Source organism: Dermacentor albipictus, unplaced genomic scaffold (assembly GCF_038994185.2).
Source record: "Dermacentor albipictus isolate Rhodes 1998 colony unplaced genomic scaffold, USDA_Dalb.pri_finalv2 scaffold_24, whole genome shotgun sequence".
NCBI classification, from domain to species: Eukaryota; Metazoa; Arthropoda; class Arachnida; order Ixodida; family Ixodidae; genus Dermacentor; species Dermacentor albipictus.
In genome coordinates this window covers 2,419,726-2,443,525 of record NW_027225578.1, presented here as the reverse complement: position 1 = coordinate 2,443,525, position 23,800 = coordinate 2,419,726, and the positions used below count along the sequence as shown (strand labels likewise).

General features: G+C 45.8%; 1 long non-coding RNA gene across 1 annotated transcript; it reads right to left on the bottom strand.

The window, feature by feature from the left end:
- Positions 1-6,307: 6,307 nt before the first annotated feature.
- Positions 6,308-18,588, bottom strand: LOC135909101 (uncharacterized). The gene is made up of 2 exons (XR_010566574.1): positions 18,467-18,588; positions 6,308-6,840 (listed from the first exon to the last, which is right to left on the bottom strand). It is a non-coding gene; the product is annotated as an uncharacterized lncRNA (long non-coding RNA).
- Positions 18,589-23,800: the final 5,212 nt, after the last annotated feature.

Here is a 23,800-nt window from a genome sequence, read left to right as displayed (position 1 = left end):
CTTCTTGGAGAGGCCGGCTCTTCGGAATCGGCTTGTACATGTAGTATGTACAAGTATGTACGTACATGTAGTATGTGCATACTTGTACATACTACATGTACAAGTACAAGTATGTACGTACATGTAGTATGTGTTTCCTCTACAACAGTAGAAAGCGCCGCAATCACCGCGGCTTTGCGGAAACTACGGGCCTTCTCTGCACGTGATGTCGTGGTGCTGACGGATTCCAAGTCAGCATTACAGAGATTACATCGGGGCCTACCTCTAGAGAAATTTACAAGGCAGTCTCTGGCACTGATTGACGACCTAACGAGCAAAGGATTTAGCATAAGGTTTCAGTGGATTCCATCACACGTAGGAATTGATGGAAACGAGGAAGCTGACGCCCTTGCACGCCTAGCGCTTACATGTGTCCCAAAAGTGAAAGCTCCAAAACCTTTTCAAAACTCTAAGGGTGCAATCTGCCTTCACTTTAGAGAGATGCACAAGAACCCACACGAACCCTGTGTGACTCATGGATTTACACGCGAACAAGCGACGCTTTTATACCGCATCAGGACCGACTCCGCGTACACCCCAGCTTGGTTATTCAAGACTGGGCTTCGCGCTTCCCCACTCTGTGCTTTCTGTGGTGACATTGGCGACATCGAACATTTCATTTGGCTATGCCCGCAGTTTGACACAGAAAGAAAAGCGATGGTCGACAAGCTACAAAAAAGCGGTCTCACGCACAGGACCTTTGAGGACGTTGTTTTCCCCGGAGGGCCCGCGGCGTTCAGGAAGAGAGCGCAACGACTGCTGATAGCCTTCCTGCGAGACACGGGGCTCATCGACAGCTGGTGACACACCCCTGATCTCAACTCGAAGGAGGATCAGGCGGAACAATTGCCGGCTATGTATGCCAGGCTAACCCCGCCTGCTTCAACATCACCACCACCATCACCACCACCACCATGTAGTATGTGCAAGTATAAACCCCTTACAAATGACCTTGCACGCGGCAGCGACAGCGCTGCAAGCGAGGCGATGGCTGCCGCGTTCACTCATCGTCTGCAAGCCGAACCATTGTTGACGTCACGAGGCGCCCGACCAATCACACGCGGAAACGAGGCGCTCGAGCTGGGCGTGTCTGCTGCTGCACGTTTTGTCGAAATAAAATATCTTTGCGCTTTCTTTCACTCAATTTCGATGCGATATTCGAATTCTTAGGGTTGAAAACCACGTCATACTGCTCTTCACTCATTTTTTCTGGACAACCTTTCAGCTTCCCTTTAGGCATCCTACAATTTTTCCCTTGAGAATACGTACTTCGTCTTTAACAAGGAATACTAGAAGCAGGTATTCGGCACAGCGACAGGTGCATCTGTGTACGCCAATATTGCTCTCGAGGATCTGAAAAGTGCCGCCTCGTTTTCATTATGGGCGCGACCAATGCTCTTTGTTAGATATATCGACGACTCCTTCTGTATTATCCGTCGCCGGCACAAAACACATTCCCTCGAGCACCTAGATTCCTTCAAGCCGAGCATAAATTTCACGGCCAAAGAGGTAACCAATAGGCGCATTCCCTTCCTGGATGTCCTCGAAGAGAGAACTTCAAGCGGCTTTAGGACTAGTGTGTATAGGAAGCGAACGCACACGGGAAAGTGCCTGCGCTTCGACTCGACTCGCCCAATTGGGCAAAAGCGATCCGTCGCAGCAAGACTCTTTTCCCGGCCGTTCCGCGTCTGCTCCAGCCCGACGAAACGTAGGCAAAAGCTGCGAGGTTGTGAAAAGGGACCTGTTAAACAATGGTTACCCTCTACAACTGCTCACAACGCGGGAGCGCAAATCAGCGAAGCCCCGCCCTGAAACGGCGAAGGAAACAGTGAAGCGTGATGCGGGATCGTACAAAGTGGGAACAAGCGAAGCCCTTGCAAGAATTTTTAAGGGCTATAGTTGTGCAAATCACCCGCGTGCCTTCCCGAAAACTTGGCCAAAAGCTGGTTCGCGCAATAGGCCCTTTGAAGCACACGGACTACCCGCGAGTGATGTACAAGATAGAATGCAAGGAGTGTGAAGTGCCGTACATGGGCGGTAGCGGAAATTTTAAACAGCGACTGCAGCAGTACATGAATTACGTCGCCCAGGACCGCACAGCCGCGAACGCTCTGGCGGAACATCGCGAACTAACCGGACACAGCATTAATTATGACTGGCAGCCTTCATCGCAGCGGAGAAACACTTACCTACCCTTGTGCTTTTAGAATCTTATTGCCTTCAGTCAACTAGACGCACGATAAACAGGACGCGGGATAATCTTCCCGCCACGTCACCCTTAAATAATCGCGCACCCATGCTTGTATCTTATTTGTGATCAAGGAAGCCGCACGGGGCCCCAAAAGCCATGCCCTTTATTTTTGTTTTATTCTTGGTGAGTGCATGTTTTTTTGGGCACCACCACCCTTTTTTATTTGTGTCCACAAAGTTGTGCAAGAAGACCTTGTCCGCGGCTACAATCACCACAGATGCTGTAGTATTCTGCTGTTCAGTTCCTGACTCACTCTATTGCTGAGCAGGTCACATAACCGTGATATAATTACTGGTGCAATTTTTCCGTAATTCTGTGAGAATATTGTTCTGCCCTAAATTTGACATACTTGAAGAATTGAAGTAAGAAGAGAAAGGACCGTGAAGGTTTGCTAGAAATGTTCCCTTATTAGAATCGTTTACGACCCATATCGGTACGCTGGTTTTGTCATGATCACGCCAGCGCTTACTGAGCACCATTTATCATTTTCTCCACTGCCTGTAAATTCAATCAAAGTGTCCATCATTGTGCGTGAAAATCACAATGGCAGCTGTTCCTTTAATATGGTCCCACTAAGCTACACATTCTCTCTCCCTCCATGGGGCCGCAAGACATGTAAATTTCGCCGTTTAATTTCCCCAGAAAGCTTCGCGAGTTACACGAGATGAGCACGCCAAGTTTTGTAGTCGCGACATTAGAGTAAAATTTCATAGGTAATTGTAATACCCTCTATTTCTTTAACTACTTATCATACATAATTTGTTCCAATAATGATTTAATAGAGAAGAATTGAGTTGTTATGATAAATAGATCATGTTTGCGATGGCTTTCTGAAAAAATAGCAACGTGTAAGCACTGCGTGACATTGCCGGGAAGGCCATTCATTAAAGGAAATGAATGCAGAATAAGGAAAAAACAGGCACTCTATGGCCCAGTCACCGTCAAACGTTTACGCAGCCGCGCTTGAGTGAACAAGTTCGTTTTTAATGTAGCTAACGCCTGCCGCCAGTAAAACTATACAAAGCTACTGTTTAGTCTAGGGTAATGCATGATGTAAATCCGAAAACCATGCTACGTGCCTAGGGTGCAGAAATATAAAGTTTTTTTTTCTGATTCTGCGGTCCGTAAGCTGAAGGCGAGGCTGCTTTTTAGTTTATATGTGATGACAAGCGCCGAACTCTTCATGATGGAATATTCGAGCGTAGAATAGTACTGCTTATACATGGCTAGGCGACTTCATGACGCAAATCTAGCGATAGAATCTCAGCAAGTTTTTTGTTTAGTAACACTGATTATGAAATAATATTCAGTGTAAATTAATTTTGTTGTCCAATTCTGGACAAACTGTAGTGTATTACATGCGTTCTATGTCGCTGAAGATTCCATACAAATTCCATTCTGCGCATTCCTATTCGAATTTCGGCCTGTCTTACGCTATATCGGGTCTTGAGCAATGGGAAGAGGTATAGGCGGTTGCTTGTTGGGATGTAGCCGAGGCCATGGTAGATGTGATTAGTGATGCTGCATACGTGAGAAAGGCTGACTGCGATTATTGCATCACGTACTATTGCGCTCAGTATAAGCTACAACGGGAAAGCACGCGGCAAAGCGGTCGCGCGTTGTAGCCGATACTGAGCGCGATAGTATGCCAAGGTACAATGCGCAATGTCCCGGTGGAAAATGCAGAGCGCCATATTGCATACATTAAAGTCATCTGAAAATGTCTCTGATAAAAAGGTATAAGTTTAATAATATTAGCACTTATTAGCCCTCTGTTATGCTATTGGGAAGAACGCTGTGTATGAAGTTCTGTTGTGTGTTAAATTACAACGTTATCATCGCTTCCAAAAGAACGTGACTGTACAGGTCCATCGTTTTCAGGCATAGTTGCTTCCGGCTGGGTAACACCGCCTGACTTATGACCTTTCTTTTTAATCTGCCTACATGGCGCAAATTAGGTTGCGGAACAAGTATAAATATCGTTTCTTAAGAATGAACCATCACAGCTTCATGACGAAGCCCGGTACGTTGGGCGCGAGTTGTCATTTCAGATAATGATAAGAGCGGCATGCCCGTCATTCCAAAATGACGTCATTTTCCGGACGTGACTAACCGATAAAAGGGTAATACCGACCTTGACATGATGCTTGCGACCTGTGAGGTGCCGGACGAGCGCGTTCTCTGCGTAAATTTCTGGCTGATGGCATCGAAAGGTTTAACTCCTTAAACAGCGAAAGTTTTTTTTTTTCTTTCAATCACTTCGGTGGCTGCACAGAAAGCGCAGACAATCAGTTCGCGGTCAGCGCACATGCTTCGAAGCAGGACACATATTTACAAGATAGTGGCTCTGGTATTACCCATGGCGAGAAACTGATCCACATATGGAGCCTTATTATCCCGATGTGTTGATGAGCCGCACTCTACTTGTTCCTTGTTCTGACAAAAAATTTAGTCTGTGCAGTGTCAGTAGCCTATACGTAAAACAGGTAATTGAGTCAGAGTAGGATTAACCGTCATAAGTCATAAATTGCAAGAAAGAAAACTGAAAGTGTACTTCATAATACTCCCAAGGCAAACTTTGATGCACCTGATTAATTTGAATTTTCCATCTGTTAGAGAATACAAGTACGCTGTTCATATGTTAAACACAGTTTCATTTACAAAAATTAATAGTAATTTCGTCCTCCAACATGTGTTCCTATTAGTCATGCACATTTTGCTTTATCATGCAACTAAATAGGTTGTATTTTTTATCAAATAAGTAAATAAGTTATAACTAACATATCATATAACCTAACTGAGCCGAAGTGTGAGTCATTTCAGTGTTAAACTGGCTTCTCCACATGTAGGGGAAATACTGTAAGCACTTGATGTAATAATACACAGTCGTTCCTTTGTACAAACTTCCTGGCTATAGGCATGAAATGAAAATATCAAATATATTGGATGGCTTTGTATTTCCGCAGCACATTTCGTCCAATTAATTTATTAAACAGTGCACGATTTTTCTTTATTTTAATGCGTGAGTACAAAAATACGAGAGTAATTACCATTTTCACAGATAATCCCCAATTTCGATGTACGCTTCCAGAGCTCCGTGATTAGGCAGTTGGGTCAGTAATGAAGACGAGAGACGTTCATGCACAGAGTGCTAACTGATTAGTTCTTTTGGAAGGAAAAACTTGAGTTTAGCTACCTATGTAGCTTTAAAGAATCCACGTATTGTGTACACCGTCGGACAGGTGTCATTGTTCAGAGAGTGTGTCGCACGTGCTCGAAGCAGAAATGTTCACAAATGATACATTATTTCACGTAAGCTTGCGTCCACGAGTTGGAAGGTCCGAAGCATTTATTTTGTAGAAACCGTCGCAGGTCGAAATCGCCTGTACGCGAGCGCGGCGAGAGACTTATATGACCGCACTACTTGCATAGCTTCCGTAGCGTCGCCAGCTGAGTATGGAACGAAGTATAGTAGTCCTGCATTTAATTGAGTTCGTCCGATTAGTCGCGATGTGTTTTTTTCGTCTTTGATATCTTGCGGTCGTTGTTTTCTATGGAGAACAAAGTTATTGTGCCATAGGTGGTGAACTATTTCTTATTCGAACACGTCCTGATATAACATATTTTTCGAAAACTTTGAGCTGTAATCATTATTTGTGAGCGTAGGTGATTTATTCTTGACTAACTACATAGTTTGAATAAAACAAACATACTTGTTTGTCAAAGTGCCTTGATCCAAAGCATTGGCGACAGCAAGCTTTTGGTTGCGCCCACGCCTATGGTGCTGCGGTATATCTTGAACCCGTGGGTAAAATTAGCTGGTTCTCCTGATACGAGTTTCTGCAGCCGATAGGCTGCCAAAGTCGTGAGACACCATATCGCACCGCAACCCGACATAATCACGTGCGTAGTTATGTATTTAGGCATAATATAGCATATTAGTAAGTAGTAAATGCCTGAACACTGAAGTGTCAGACCCCCATGATGCAAAACACAAAACGGAATACAAACGCTAAATCAAGTACGCAGCGATGTGCTTTATCTTCTTTCTTTTTTCCCACTAGAGTCAAGAACAGTGCTTTTGAACAGTCGTCGATGGGCTCATTTGCGTTGCATCACTGCTAGGTAGTAAAAAGACCATTTGCGAACAAAAAAAAAACAACAAGAAACTAAACTGTGGAGCAGCGGACACTGTTGTCCATCCGCAAAAAAAAAGAAAATAACAGTACTACCATCCGCACACAGTCATCGAGACAGCTTGGGTCTTTGCGTGAGGCTGCCTGATGAGGTACCGTGGGTCTGGCGTGCGTGTCGCTGACCTCGGTGAACACCATGCGGAGAGTTTGGAATCTGCGGGAGGCCACTGGCGGCCGTCACATTCATGGAATCCACGTGCAACCACAAGATGACCAAGACGGTGGCGAAGAAGGCGCAGACGGCCAGGGTGATGTATAGCTCTTTAGCGGACATCGCTCGAACGTTGACGCCGCCGTCCGGGACTGATGTCAAGGAAAGCGCGTCCACCATGCTGATCTCCGAAGTGTTTTGAGCTGAAAAATGGACGAGGACCTCGTCTTAGGAAACAGCGCGCAAGAAGAAGAAGAAGAAGAAAAATTGATGATGGCCTCATGTTATGGCTCATACCCACACTGGGGGATTGGCCGAGAATTGCGTGCTGAAACGATTACCTATACTTTTGAAGTGCTACTCATTCGATGAGGAAAAAAAAATAAGAAAGAGAGATAAGGAAACATACAAAAACAAACAAATTACAAGACAAAAATAAAGAAGTTATTCGTTTTGTTGACTGTATGTAACCACAAACGGCATCAAATACGTCCCTGTGGCTGACCTTTATAGCTGACGCACCGAAAGATAGTATGATTTCTGATGATAACATTAACCCTAATTTAGCAAGCGGAAGTTCTAGATGTCTTTTTCTTAACAATTTGTATCGTCGACATACCAAAAAAATAATGATCTAGTGATTCTGTTTCTTGGCAGTATGGACACAGAGGCGATAGCGTCAGACCAGTCCTGTGTAAATATAGGTTTAATGGAGGGACACGGCAGCGTAATCTCGTGATCGCTACTTCTGATTGTCTTGATGGACACCATTGGATATTCCACGGAAATTTGAGGTGCTGATATTCTGTCCATGTTGTTATTGATCCACTGACATCTCTATGAACTGAATATTTTTTATTGCTGTTATGTGTGCCACCAAAGGAAGAACAGGCAATATAGGTCCACTCAGGGATGCTCGCGCTAATGAATTTGCCATTTCATTTGAATGTAAGCCACAATGGCCACGTAACCATAATATTTTTAGAGAATTCAATTGTGGAGGAACAAATGGCAGAAGCGTCTTTAGAGGTGCCAAATTGGATGAAGCTGTAAGCGAAGTACAGACCGAAAGGGAATCTGTTATAATAACCGCACTTATTGAGTTCGACGCGAGTTTCCGAGGCGCTAAAATAACTGCTAGAAGTTCGGCTTCAAAAACGGGCATGAAATCTCGCAGTCTCAAGGAGAATGACCGGCCAAGAGGAAGCGAGAAAATGCCTACGCCCGCCTTTTCGTTGGTCACTGAAACGTCTGTAGCTATTACGTTATTTGTTTGCACGTGGGCAAGGTAATCTTGCAACAGGTTATTTTAAAAAGTGGCTGATTGAAACTTAGAGTTTGGGCGGAAAATGTCATCACAATCTATCTTATTATTCTGATGTGATTCGGTTCACGGAATTACCTCTCGAATGTTCACATTCAGGCTGTCTTGTTCTTTTTGTACAAATATATTCGGTGAAGTGTGAAAACGTGGCCAATGAGCAAGAAATAAGGAATTTGGATCAATAATAAAGGCGCATTCGGATCGTATAAGCGGCAAGCTGTAATATTTCAGAAATGCTTGAATTGTTAAGATGCGAAATCTGCAGGGCAATGTTGGTAGTGTTGCAAATGGGTCGCAAGCTCCAAGGGTAGCGTTGGCCTGGCAGCCTGGGGCACAGCTGGAAGCATCCGAAGGTCCTGGCATAGGATGGGTCCACTGCTAACAGAACAACCCGTTTATTCTAGCATCGCAAAAGAGCGGCCAGTCAGGTCTACCTAAGTGGAGAAACGGGAGACCACGTTACTCGACTGAATAAATCGAAGCTTCTCTCTTGGCGTCCGGGGCCAGCTGCTTTTATACTCTCGGAGTCGAGGGCAAGAAGGAATGGCTCGGAAGACGCGCACGTGACGGCGGCGCACGGACACGTTGTGACAAGTGACAAGTATCCGCCGGGCCGGCGCCGGTCAGACCTCCTCGCTTCACAGTTGGGGAGCTCCTCTCCCCGGCTGCCGCGCTTTGACAAGCGTGGGTACCAACATGCACACACACACACACCCGAAGACACGTGGCATTGAAACATGCCTGGACGCGCTTAGCAGGAGGTGTTGGGGCAGCGCTGAACTGGCCAAAATGTCCGCCGCGGTGAAAGAAGCCCCGGCGTCCGTTGCATCCGCACCGGCTATACCGCACGTCGGAGGCGAAACGTCACATTAGGCGCACTTCTTGATAGATAACATTAATAGTGTGAAGAAGAAGATGCGCCTCGCTGTACAGCCGCATTGCCAACGCGCGGCTCGGCTCGGCTAACGCTGTTGATTGTTTGCGTCTTTTTTGGACAGTGCTTCGGGCTGCGTCGCCGTTCCCGGTCGCTGTGCCTTCGCATTAGGAGCCACCAATAAAGCTCTTCTCAATTGGTGGAGGTTCTGGGACTCAAACCCCGTCGCTTGAAACCCTGGTGCTGTGATCAAGAACGCTACCGCCCGTCATGACCGACAGCTTATCCCAAACGGCGTCGACGCCACAGTCCGTCACCTGCACCGGCGTTCCACGATAACGGGACCCCAAGATCTTCAGCGGTGCAGACGACGAAGACGTAGAAGACTAGTTTGCGTCATATGAACGGGTGAGCGTGCACGACAACTGGGAGGATCCAGCCAAGTTAACCCGCGTCATCTTTTATCCGGCTGGTGTTGCCCAACTCTGTTTCCACAACCACGAAAGTGACGTACCCACACGGTCAGTCTTCAATACAACCTTTACAGAAGTGTTCGGAAGATCCGCTGTTCGCAAGCTGCGCGCTGAACTCTTGCGTGCCCAAGCACCGCAGACGGCAGAAACGTTCACGAGCTACATTGAAGACGACGTGGACCTTTGTAAACGAGTCAACGCCGCAATGTCCGAAGCTGAGCGAATTCACCATATACTGAAAGGCATCGATGACGGCGCGTTCCAGATGCTCCTAGCCAGGAATCCGCGCACTGTGTCTGAAGTCGTCAGCCGATGCCAAAGTTACGATGAGTTAAGGAAGCAACGCGCTTCGACTCGGCGTGCTCTCGAAAGCGACGACTTGTTGTCGAGCCTTGACAACATGTTCGACCCATCCTCATTCTTTCAGCAGGTCAAGGACTTCGCGCGTGAGGAAGTTGCCCACCGACTTTCTTTAGTCCCCTTCACTCAGGAGCCCACCTCCCGTCTTCCAAACACGCTCCGCACCCTCTTTTCCGAAGATGTCACTCAAGTTAGGCTGACAGTGCAGCCTGTCGCCACGCCTCTCACCTATGCTCAACCAGTCCTGCCTGTGGCCGCGCCTCTTACGTACGCGCAGGCAATACGCAGGCTTCCACCGGCGTCTTTCGCGACCCAGTCCCAACCGGTGCCACCGGAACCCCATGCTGCATCTTGGACCGCACCGCGAGCTAATTCTTGGAGGACACCTGACAATCGTCCCATCTGTTATTCTTGCTGCACTCCCGTACACGTCGCCCGATATTGCTGCCGTCGCCCTCAAGCGTTCAGCGACGCTTCTCGGCCCTTCCAGTACGGCAGCCAGCCATTTCGCCAATACGCCGGTCCTTTCCCCCAACCGTACGCTCGTGCTGACATCCCAGAATTTCCTTCGCGTCGCTCGCAATCCCGTCGCCGACGCTCGCTCTCCCCAATGCGTCGGCGACCCGCACCACCTGAGCAGGAAAACTGAACGTCGCAGTTCAAGAGGCAATAACTGCGCCACATTCGAACAGTCTAAGTCCTAGCGCCTGTCCTGCTAACATGGTCGAAATTTGTGTAGTTCCTGCATTCGCTCTCGTGGATACCGGCGCAGCCGTTTCTGTGATAGCCGCCAAACTGTGTCGTTCACTGCGCAAGGTGACCACGCCGCTTTCTGGACTATCACATCGTACGGCAAGTGCCAATAAAGTAGCATTATTTAAAAAAAGCGCGCAGCACGTCACTCCGCACGCAGCCTGTACTGTACGTGTGCTCATTGACGGCATTGTTTACATCGTCGAGTGTATTGTTCTTCCCACCTGCTCGCATAACGTCATCCTCGGATGGGACTTCTTAACCCATCATAAAGCTGTGATCGACTGCACACGCGCCGAAGTTAAATTTTCCCCTTGTGACACACCCTTGGACGAAAGTAGTGACCGCCCTTCCAACCTTACCGTGCGCAAGGACACCGATATTCCACCCGGCTCCTTCACCCTCGTACCCGTCCCTTGCGATGCCGTCGCTGATGTAACGGTCCTCTTCACGCCGTCCGACATCTTCATGAGCCGTAAATCGCTCCTACTACCCTTCACGACGCTTGACATGGCTGGCGGCTGCAGCAATATATGCCTTTACAATGCGCCTATTTCGTTGCTCGTTGGTGAATGCCTTGGACTCGTGGAACTCCTCGACTCTTCGTCTTTGGTTGACGTCCCCGGAGACTCTTTTGATGTTGACTCCGGGGAAGCATCTTCGATTTCCACACTGGAGAAAACGTCCAGGGATGCGTTCTCGAATGCAATCGCCGATACCCTCACACCTGCCGAACGCGCCGACCTTCTTGATCTCCTGCACAAATTTAAAAGTTCATTCGACGTTTCACAACCTCACCTGGGCCGCACGTCGGAAGTGCAGCACTACAATGACACCGGTTCACATGAGCCGTTACGTCAACGATCGTACCGCGTCTCTGCCGAAGAGCGTTGTGTCAATACCACCCAAGTCGAAGATATGCCGCACCGTGATGTTATTCAACCTTCGCACAGTCCCTGGGCATCTCCTCTCGTTCTCGTTCGCAAGAAGGATGGGTCTATTCGCTTTTGCGTCGACTACCGTCGGTTAAATAAGGTAACGCGCAAAGACGTCTATATTTTGCCGCGCATCGACGATGCCCTCGACAGTCTTCAGGGAGTAGAATTCTTCTCGTCCCTTGACTTGCGTTCAGGGTACTGACAAGTCCTGATGGCTGCGGCCGATCGCCAGAAAACTGCATTCGTTACGCCTGACGGCATATATGAATTTAAGGTGATGCCTTTCGGGCTTTGTAACACCCCCGTCACCTTTGAACGACTCATGGACAACACGCTGCGTGGCCTCAAGTGGTCTATATGTCTGTGTTATCTCGACGATGTCGTGGTTTTCTCGCCTGATTTCCCTACTCACGTGATCCGCCTCAGACATGCTTTGACCTGTCTAACGAACGCTGGCCTTCAATTCAACCCCAAGAAGTGCCACTTCGCCGTGCGAGAGCTTACCATTTTTATGCGAAGCATATTAACGTAGGTTTCGGGCCTTCGCGCGACGCCCGGCGGTGGCCACCATTGACCCTGAAGTGGGGTCACGTGACATGACGTCACGTAATGACGTCACACAGGCTGCAGATGGGGCCTCATATCGCGCCGTCGGTCGCCTCCCGGCGGTGGCCACCATTGAACTTCAAATGACCTTCAATAGGTCACGTGACATGACGTGACGCAATGACGTCACACCGGCTGCAGATGGGGCCTCATATCGCGTCGTCGGACGTCGCCCGGCGGAGGCCTCCACGCTTCGGTTCGCGCTGTCGCGCGCGACGCGGCGGCGGCGCCACCATCGCTGCATCACGTGATATGTGACATCACGCCAGGAATGAAGCGGTGTGCGCCCGCCGTCGCGTCAGTCTCTGTGCCCGCAACCGCGCCAGGGTCATTGCGCCGGGCGTGTATGCGGTCAAGATGCCTCCAAACGCTAAGGATACGCTAAGGTTAAGCCCAGTGGATGCGAAGATCCACTAAGCTAACCTTGATAAGCCTCAAATTTTTAGGCCACGTTGTGTCCAAGCTCGTCGTTCTACCCCATCCTGCAAAACTTCGAGCAGTCGCGGAGTTTCCGAAGCATCAGACCATCAAAGAACTTCGAAGCTTTGTGGGCCTATGCTCATATTTCTGGCGCTTTGTTCGGAATTTCGCATCGATCATGGCGCCATTGACTCAGCTCCTACGCGGTGACGCCGCCCTCTCCAGCTGGTCCCCTGCTTGTTATTCCGCCTTTGCTACGCTGCGTCATCTTCTCACCTCCCCACCTATTCTTCGCCATTTCGACCCATCAGCTGCAACTGAAGTACATACAGATGCCAGCGGGGTCGGTCTCGGCGCCGTCCTCGCCCAACGAAAGCCCGGCTACCCCGAATACGAGGTCGCGTATGCGAGTCGCACGCTGACGAAGCCTGAGGCCAATTACAGCGTGTCCGAAAAAGAGTGCTTAGCTTTAGTATGGGCATTTGGCAAGTTCCGGCCATACCTGTACGGGTGCCCATTCGACTCGGTCACAGATCACCACGCGCTTTGTTGGCTCGCCAACTTGAAAGGTCCCACGGGCCGCCTAGCCCGTTGGGCACTACGCATCCAGGAGTACGATATTCGCGTCGTGTACCGCAGCGGACGCACACACTCCGACGAAGACGCCTTGTCTCGTTCACCTTTACCTCCAGACTTGGCCTGCGGAACTACTTCCGCACATTCCGTGTCATCTCTCGACATGGACGGAGTCCTTTGCCACCGCACAGCGTCGTGACCCGTGGATCGCTTCTCTTTTCTGTGTTCCTGTTCTCTTCTGTGTCCCTGTGTCCCTGTGTCCCTGTGTCCGACATCCCTGTCTCCCGAACCCTCCGACGCCAAGCAGTTCATTTCGCCATTCGTGACCAGCTGCTGCTCCGACGCAATTACACTCCTGAAGGTCGTAGGTGGCTTCTGGTGGTTACCCGCAGCTTAAGGTCTCAAATATGTGCCGCTTTCCACAACGATCCGCAGTGTGGCCACGCCGGAGTCTTCAAGACGTACGAGCGAATTCGCCACCGCTACTACTGGCGCGGTATGTACAATTTTGTACACAAGTTTGTTCGATGCTTTCATGACTTTCAACGCCGCAAATCGCCGCCTTTACGCCCTTCTGGTGCCTTGCAGCCGCTCCCGTGCTTTGCCACACCTTTCGATCGTGTCGGCATAGACCTATACTACGACGGCAATCGGTGGATCGGCTTCCTACGACGCCAGACGGCAATCGGTGGATCGTAGTTGCTGCTGACCATTTTAAACGCTACGCCCAAACTGCTGCTTTTCGAAGTGCTACAGCGCGGGATGTAGCCTCTTTCGTCCTATACATCGCTTCGTGCTTCGACACAGCGCACTTCGAGAACTCCTCCGAGATCGAGGTCGCGCCTTCCTCTCCGAAGTCGTCGAAAGTTTCCTTCGGAATGCCATATTATTCATCGGACAAGCACGGCATACCATCCACAGACTAACGGGCTCACAGAGCGATTTAACCGCACACTTGGTGATATGCTCTCCATGTACGTGGCATCTGATCATGGTAACTGGGACCGCATCCTTCCATTCATCACGTTCGCGTACAACACCGTGATCCAGGCCACTACAGGATTTTCACCTTTCTTCCTCCTGCATGGCTGCGAGTGTACACGCACCCCTGATGCCTCCGAGTGTCTACCTGTGTCCGACGTAGCCCGACAAGCCGCAGAATGCCGCCAGCTAGCGCGCTCCTTTACGGCAGAGAACAGCAGCGCCAGAAAGAAAACCGCATCGACACGCTTCCAAACACCAGCTATGCTCCAGACGTTCTTGTGTGGCTGTCGGTCCCTTTCCAAACGTCGGAGCTTTCCTCGAAACCCGTCCCGAAATTCGAAGCGCGTTACCGATTCTTGGAGGAACCATCCCCGGTGATTTTTCTCATTGAGCCACTGTCATCACCTGAAGACTTGCGCTGGCGTGGACGTGACATTGTCCACGTCTCACGTGTCAAGCCCTAATACGACCCTCTGCTTCCTGATTCTTAAGGCGCCAGGATGGCTCTTTTTATCCGGGCAGAGATTGTGACGAAGAAGACGCGCCTCGCGGCACAGCCGCATCACCAACGCGCGGCTCGGCTCGGCTCGCGCTGTTGATTGCTGGCGTCTTTTTGGACAGTGCTTCGGGCTGCCTCGCCGTTCCCGGTCGCTGTGCCTTCGCATTAGGAGCCGCCAATAAACCTCTTCTCAATAGCCAAAAACCTGGGGAGTCCCAGGCACAGGCGTAGGGCCTCACGCTCCAAAAGAACCAGAGGCTTTATTTTATAAGCAGGGCCGCCTGAGAACAGGACACACCCAAATTCCAATATGGGGCGCATATACATTTTATAAACCATCAACAGTGAATCCCTACGTAGTCCATATTGTCGGTTACTGATTCTGCGCAGACTAACTAAAGGACGTTGTGCCTTACCCGCTACACTTTCTATGTGTGTACTCCAGTTGAGTTTTCTATTACATGTGATTCCCAAATATTTTCCAAATATTCCCAAATATGGGTTCTTGCTTATAAGATATAGACATTGAAACCGGATCCATGACCGAGAAATCTAAAATGGCGCTTTTGCTCAAATTTATTGACATACAAATTGTCTGAAGCCATACTTCTAGCATACTCATGTATCTTTGTAATTTTTGGTATAATGTGTTGATGTCAGTGTCGGCCGCAGAGAATGCAATGTCATCTGCATACACGTAAACTTGCACGTCCTGACAAGTGGGGATGGAGCTCATTAATATATTAAATAATATTGGGGATAGGACTGCTCCTTGGGGAACTCCGCGAGTTTATCTGAATTTAGACAAAGAACATCTGTCCTTGAAGCAATAAAATATCTTGATCGCAAAAATTCTGCTAAGCACGCGGTAATATAACTGGGGAAATTACGACGGTGCAGAATATCGAGTAAAATTGAATATTCGACGCTGTCATAAGCTTTAGCTATAACTAATTTCATCAAAGCAGAATACTCTCTTCTTCTCCAGGCAAGATGGATGCGGCTGTCTAAATCAGCATGGGCACACCATATTGAGCAATTAGCTCTGAAGCCTATTTGATTTCGACTTAATATTAAATTATCCGTCATCCAGATTCGGCTGTAAAAACCTCTCTATGAGTTTGAATATATTAGAAGAAAGAGAAATAGGTCTAGTGTTTTCTATGTTATAACCTAGTCCTTGTTCTTTAGGTATCGGGATTACTTTAGCTACTTTCCAATAGTAAGGTATCCAGGGTTTGTGTAAGGAATAGTTAATAACGTTTAGAAGGTCTCCAGGAGATAGATCAAATAAAATTTGTATCATGTAAACGGTAATTCCCTCAGTACCAGGGGTTGACAAAGGTAAGTTTCGAATCACCTGAGCCAATTCAAGCAATGTAACTTCAGTAAACAATGATGATGGGGCTAATTTTTACAATTTATACGACATCGATGACGTGAATCTACTCTCCAAGCCTTTAGAAGGGAGTTCAAGAGACTTTTTATTTTATGAGGAGACAGATTGACATAATCAATATTAGTTGGCGATGGCAGAATTTTCCGATATCTCATATATCTAAACAACAATTTCTTGTTTTTTGATTTAGGACGAAAATCATAGTGTTTCCTATTATCTTGTTTAGCTTTAGCAACTGTAAGTTTAAATACGGCAGCGTGAAACTTGTAATCAGACAAATGTTTGGGGCACTGATTGTAGAGGAGCTACTTCCAAGCTGCCTGTCGGCGTCGGTGGTCTCGCGTGCAGTTTGTATTCCACCAAGGGTTATAAGATGTTTGCTTTGCAGATGTAACACTAAATTCCGCCTTTTTGTATGTTCTTTTAGTTACCGCACAAAGTTTCATAGCCTTGGTGTCTTCATTCTCTTCAGAATAAGAAGCCAAATGTACCTTAATATCGGATTTAAATTTATTATAATCTACAAATACGCGTACCTGGGAGCATGATGGCGTAGTCGGGCAAGCAATTTCAAGCATTATTGGAAAGTGGTCACTGTTGGTGGCACAGTCCAAGGCTGTCCAGGATGAGCTAGTGAAGGACGAACTTACGAAACTTAAATCCAATGCTGAGAGGGACTGTTTACAAATATATGTAGGAATTCTAGAGTGCAGACAAGACAGATTATTATCTATTGTCCAATCCCACAAGCGTTTGCCACATTGGTCAGTTCGAAAGGCCCAGCGCGTGTGACGGGAGTTGAAATCTCCAAGTATTTTGTCTTCACACCATGAAGACACTGCTGAATCCAAACATCGAGTGTTCTGCACACCCGCCGGAAAGTATAAATTTACTAACGAGAAAGGCAGACACCCTGGTATGGTTATATGTAATGCAAAAATTTCACTTTCGGGAGACATATGCTTATATGAAATCTTTGCCTTAAGGCAAATTTTCTTAATGATAAAGAAAGCTAAACCTCCGCCCTACGATGGTCGGTCCAGTCGGAAAGATCTATAGTTATTGAATTGAAAAGATTGATGTCCTGAAAGCCATGTTTCTTGCAAAGCAATATTATGCGGGGAGAATTTCGATGATAAATACAATAAATCTATTGCTGCTGAGTGAATTGATCGGCAATTCCAATAAAGAATTTTTAGGAGACCTACGGTTGCGAAAGTATGGACACAGTAACTGCCTTACTTAAAATACTTTCCTTTAAGAAATATTTCTTTGTAATGCTGTCTTTCAGATATTTTTTTGTCTTTGACCGACTTAGAGTCGTAGCTTTTTTAGACAAAGGGGATCTACATCGTTTTAACAATCGAGGATCCATGTTCATTTCATCTGCACCCTGCATGTTATTATTGAAGGCTGCGCATTGGTTTTGGTTGACATCGACGGATGGGCCTATAATTTTGGCATTTTGGGACGTGCAATTGGCGGTTACTTCTTCATTTGAAGGATGTGGACAGTCAGTTGTTTGATAAGTTATGCCAAGTGCTGTTGTTGTTTCGAATATCTGTGCCATCTGGCTAGTTAGAATTTGTGCCAAGGACTCACAAAGGTTTCCAGCTAGGCGCTTCATAGCTTTTTCCGTTGCCCTTTCGATGGCCTCAGCAATAGAAAGGGAAAGAGACGAATCCGTTGCTGTCGCCTGGCGGGCTGGGACACCAGCGTATCCCTATGTCCTAGCATGAATTTCAGTTACGGCTTTTCTACGGGAACAACGTCTTCGTTCAACGATTTCGAGAATTTGAATTTCCCGCGCCTTTGCTGAGCAGTTAGGATAATAAGCAGAGTGCGCTTCACTGCAGAGGCAGTACGTTTCTTTTTTGCTTTTGCACTCACTATAATTGTGCTCTTCGCCACAAATTCGGCACCTGGGAGCAGATCTACATCATTTAAGGTGTGTCCGTAGCGCCAGAATTTCACACACTGTAGGGGACGAGAAGACAGAAGTTCCACTCTGTAGATTAGAAGTCATGCCTTTATCTCTGATGGTAGAATTGTCCCTGTAAATGTGGCTATGACAGACTCAGTGGGAATACTGTTTTTCTCGAACACACGCCCACACCGATAGACTGCAATTGCACCCGCCGGTGAAAACATCTCTAACACTTCGATTGGTGCCCTGTTCACGTCGACGCCGCGGAGAAGCCCTTTCACACATGCCAAGTGCGAAGGAATAAATGCGCTCACCGGATTGGCGGCAAACAGCGAACACTTTAAAAGGTCTTGTACACAGGACTGGTCTGCAGAAAAGCAGAGGACACCACCTCTGCCAAACGGGCGGACCTCAGCGATGTTCTGGAAATGCGCCGTCGCCAATCGCAATTCTGCCTGAATCGCTTTTGGGTTCTTCATCCATATGACTCCGTCTTTGGTTGGGACAAGAGCCACAGGAACTGATGTGATGCCGTTGCGTAGAAACAGATCCACAGGTGACTCCTGCGGAGGAATAGAAGCAGACCAGGGGAAGGCCCCTGGCCGTGGTGAAGAAAATGGCATCTGCGTGGTCTGATTAGCTAAATAATAATGAGACTAGCAAAATAGTTGAAAGCCGATAAAAAAAAACAGCTACTCAGTCCTTGGTCGCAAGCCTGGGACTCAAGGGCAGCTCCACTGGAAGCGGCAGTCGAACGCAGAGCACGCAGAGAACGGTAGAGAACGCAGCTGCTGCTGCTGAAGATGATGAAGCCTCAGTTAATGGCACAAACTCACTGAGGGGGATAGGCCACGAATCGGGTGGTAATATGATTCAATAAATAAAATAAAATAAATTGAATAATAAATAAATAACACGAAAAAAGAAAGGAAAACAAATAATCAAAGATGCAAAATAAACTATGAATACATGAGATAAAGTATTGATCAATACTATAGTAAGCCTTGCGTTGATAAAAATGTTTAAAAAAAGAGGACATACTTAAACTTGAGTAAGGTAAATTACGAATAATAATAGTAAGATTTATACTGTGAACTAGTGCTTTTACTTTTGGGTGTTCTAAATGGCAGTAGAAATAAATCAATTCTTGAAACTAAAAACTATTAACAAGGCATTCTTCTTGTGCCACATAGAAAATTATAAATGGCTAGGGAAACGTTCCTGTGGCTATATCCCAAAACTGTTGCTCCAAGGGAGAGTATAACAGTGCTGCTTAAAGGTAATCCTAAATTTTGAAGTCGAATTTCTAGACATAGTTTTCGATGAGTAGAAAACCACCAACATGATAATAAAAACTGATCTATAGTTTCTGGTTCATTGCAGAGGTATCATAGAGGGGATACCGCCAGACCACATCTGTGCAAAAAAAAAATTAAGTGTTGGAATACGGCAACGCAGCCTGGTAAATGAAACTTCAAATTTCCTGTTAGGACACCATTGCCGGTTCCAAGAATAATTTAAGTGTAAAAAATCTGAAGATTTTGCTAATGATAGAGCTTTTTTGTCCTCGCACAAAGAAAATTGCCGATATCTGGCTGCAGTAATGTGCGCAGTTGCCGGCAGCACAAATAGCGCAGGACCTGCTAAAGAAGCTCGTGCTAAGGAGTCGGCTGTTTCATTAATATGAATGTCTCGGTGGCCAGGGACCCATACTATATGCACTAAACTTAAGTGAGGTGGAGCTAATGAATAAAAGGTGTTTCTGGTAGTCGACTTTGTAGTAGCTGCGCAGCTGCTCACCGCTAAACAAGGTACCTCGTTTTCATTTCGTTTCCTTGTCCTTCTATGATGGCGCGTACCCACTGCGGGGGATTGGCCAAGATTCGGGTGGTATGAGAAAATGCCGGTTACTACTTAAAATCAGAAAAAATCTTTACGCAAAAAAATGAACGAAAATTGACAATATGAAGAAATTGTGTAATTTCACCTTCTGGACAGATTTGGAACATAGAGCAGGGCACCTCGTCAGCCCTGTGGCGGAAAAGGTTTAAAAGTACCCGCCGACAACGCAATCAGGCAAAAATTACACCAGTTTTTCTGATGTGGAAGTAATTTTTATGCCAAAGGAATAACAGTTGCCAATACTCTGAAAAATGAGGTATAGCTGACTTCCAAAATTCTTGAATGATTGGATGTCTTCTGAATCTAGTTGTAGTTCGGTGAGCTGTCGTAGTGACTGTTCTCCTCCATTTTTTTCTTCTCCTTCTTCAGCGCAGCGTTGTAATTGATTGTCACTGCAGAGGATTCGCTCTGAGATGAGAACAAATACTTTTTTTTCAAGTTATTTTCATTTTCGGTGTCTTCGAAAGCCACGCGCTTGTGATTTCTTGTGAATATATATACAAATTATTTATTTATTTCGAAAATGACATACAAATACGAGCCTGCCCAAGCCAACAATGGGCTTGTGGGGCAGCGTTCGGCAGAATGGAGCAAGCCAGGGAGCGGCACAGTAAATCAATTATGTACAAGACTCAAAATAAAACTAAAGAAAGGCAGTAAGAAATGACGGGGGGAAGAATTAAAAAAAATAGAAAAGAAAGAAAGAAAGAAAGAAAGGAAAGAAACCAAATTACACATACAAATCAAAAATATAAGATTTAACTTCTTTCCGTGTGCTGGAAGATAAAACTTTATCTGGCAGGTCATTTGACACATCAGGTACATAGAAGGCAGGGACACGTTTGCCATATCTTGTCCGTAATCTTGGTAAGGTAAAGCGGTCGCGTGTACGTAATGCTCTGGCGGGGACATACGGGAGGCAGAACTCATTGTTCCATATATACAAAAGGATTACCGTTTCTTTGAATAACAGCCTGAACGAGGGCATATGCGAGCATGCTAATGCATGTGCTATTGTTTTCCTTACGTAAATTGGGCATAGTGCTTTATTAGAATGCTTACTCCATCTGAGCATATTGGGACGTAACGCAACCCTGCAATGAAAACTACGTTGCTCTAGAAAGCGAATGAATTAAAAAAAATAATTCTGTTAAACTTATCAATGTATTGGCCTAGGTGTCAAGTTTCCCAAGTCACAGAAAGCAGCACCCAAAAGCGGCACAATCACTCATAAAGACCTGCTTTGTGTGCACGCTAAAATCATGCTTTCTTCCCAGTCGCTCTCACTGGAAACGTGCTCTAGTAAACTCTAGTCAGTTACGTAATGAGACCAGACTAATGCACATTTAGAAATGTGCTTTGTGCGCAGTATCGGTTGGAGTTATTCATTCGGAGGTAAACGTGGTCAATGTTCTCCTCAGAGAAAGGGCACCTTATTCAGTGCCGTTTCTAGTTCGAGTTGTCCTAGTGGGTGAAGGTGGCGTTTCTTTGGGTGTTATGGTGATGTTGCGTTAAATAATGGCACAAACCAGCACAGACAGAGGGGCAGGCGAAGAACGATACGGTATGATAAATACAAAAATATCAATTAAAATACCTTCATACTGACATTAATATTTAATGTATAAGAAAAGATTAATGGGCAAAGGTAAATAAGATTTTGAAATGTATTATTGTTATCGTATCCATTCGCATCCTGCACGATCAATTTCTGGGACGCAGTGTATTTTATGCCTATGAGCGTGTGCGGCGCGTGTTTAATACTAGACGCCTAGAAATAAGTCGAAAATATCCTATTTACTCATTATTGTATAAACTAATTCACGACGGACAGTGGGCTGCAACATTCGGCGTGCCTCACCCAGACTTGCGTAATCGGAGCATATTCTGTGTCAATTCAGCTTGCACCTCTAACGCTACAACACGTCTAACACACGTAATACGCGTAATGCGGAGCTTGTGGGCCCGGCTCTCACCGGCGAAAAATCATCTTGTTGTCCACTAGGACGCTTCACTCTTCTTCATTGTTTTCTACATTCCTGTTTAAACCACACTTATTTCCCCCATGCTTTCCTTCGGTTTCAATGTCTGTTGGCTTTATGTGCATGGTGATGATTAACAAAATCGAGCCCCTCAGATCACCGTTGTCTCTTGCTATGACACGTTTTCTAACACAATAAAATACCTTGGCTTATGGTCTTGGTATCTTCAGCTCTTGTACTTGCGCTTTCTCTGACGTCTTTGGTTTATTTCAATTTTTTGTTACATCTTATTCTACAACTGTTCTTTGAGGGTTCCTGTTTTAAGTTTGTTGTGCAACACAAGTGCACCAATACTTTAGCGTTGAGCTGTTCTTGGGCGCTTTTAGAAATGAATCAAATGTAATAATAATAATAATAATAATAATAATAATAATAATAATAATAATAATAATAATAATAATAATAATAATAATAATATTTTATTACTATTCGTTGTATTGGCATCGGACAGAGTGCTGAAAGGCTTGTTGAGTACATTGGTTCCTTAGCTCGTTTTTGGAATTCCCGGTCATTGCAATAATAACTATATTATTATTATTATTATTGTTATTATTATTATTATTATTATTATTATTATTATTATTATTATTATTATTATTATTATTATTAGAGGAAATCGTCTTTAAGAGCATCAAGCGCTTAAAACCATCTGTTTTGTGTGGTCTGACAACATTCCACCTACTTTAATCAAGGGGTATGGGTCCTTGCTTGTTCCAGTGCTTACTTGTATTTTTAATTTTGCTTTAAAGACGAATACATTGCCGAAGGCTTGGAACACTGAGTGGGTCGTTCCCATCTTTAAGTCAGGGGTAAAAACGGCGGCGACTAAATACAGGCCTATTTCTCTCCTATGCGCAGCATATAAATTATTCGAGTGAACTCTACGCTGAATAATTTCATCCTCTATTAAAAATACAGTCATTTCTCAGCAGCACGTATTCATATTGCGACGCTCCACAACTACCAACCTGGTTATTGCATTTCCCTCTAGCAGTGTGTAAGAAAGGACAGCTGGATGTCATTTATTTTGACCTCAGTCAGGCGTTCGATGTTGCACGCCACAAAATGCTGCTTCAAAAGTAGACGCAACTTGATCTGCACCACTCTGTCGCAGTGCTGATAAGAAGCTACCTGCGCTACCGGTGTTGCTACGTTAGGGTAAATGGTCAGTCGTCAGAAGTTTATGCGGGTACGAGTGGAGTTCCTCAAAGGTCTGTCCTGGGCAGTGGCGTAGCCAGAAATTTCGTTCGGGGGCGGCTCACATTGCAGCTCGGCTTCCTCCTAAGAGGAAAAATTAGGTCGGATGCTCCTATCTAATACACGTAGAAGGAAAATTCGTTTTTCTCGGCAACCACAGCACCAAATTTGATTAGATTTGTTGCATTTAAAAGAAAAACTTAAATTCTAGTGCCTGTTTGTTTCGAATTTTCGATTTATGTCGTCAATATTTTATTGAAAAGTGGCACAAATCGAAAAATTTCAAAAAACGAAACAATGAAGTTTATAAATCTGTAAATCAGCTATGAAAATTGATATCACAATTCCGTGAATTGCACATAGTAGTACGTCTACAGCGGACAAAATTGATATGTTACACATGAGTTTGAAAAAATTAAGTATTATGGAAATACGGCTCTTGCAGAACCCTTGTATATAACATAACCAATTCATGTAAGAGACAAATAGACATATCCTATTTGTCCGCTTTGAATGGTGTAATGGATGCCGTGTACAGAACCGCGATATCTATTCTTGATGCAGAGCTCTTAATTTGTAAACTTCGTCCTATTTTTTCTTTCGAAGTTTCAAATTTTTCAAAATATGTTAAACGAAGTTCCGGCCCTAAATCGAAATTCCGCGTAAATTCCGCGTAATTCCCGTCTCATAAAGCTCCTTGGGTTGCTGCTTCAAAACGTCTGCAACTGACTTTCACGTCATCGTCAGAGACGAATCTGGTTCCCATGAGCGGTTTTTTTGGTTGTCCCAAAATGTGGAAGTCACAAGGCGACAGATATGAGTTGTATGGCGGATATTGCACCATTTCCCACTTGAACTTCGGCAGTTTTATATTAACCACATCAGCGAC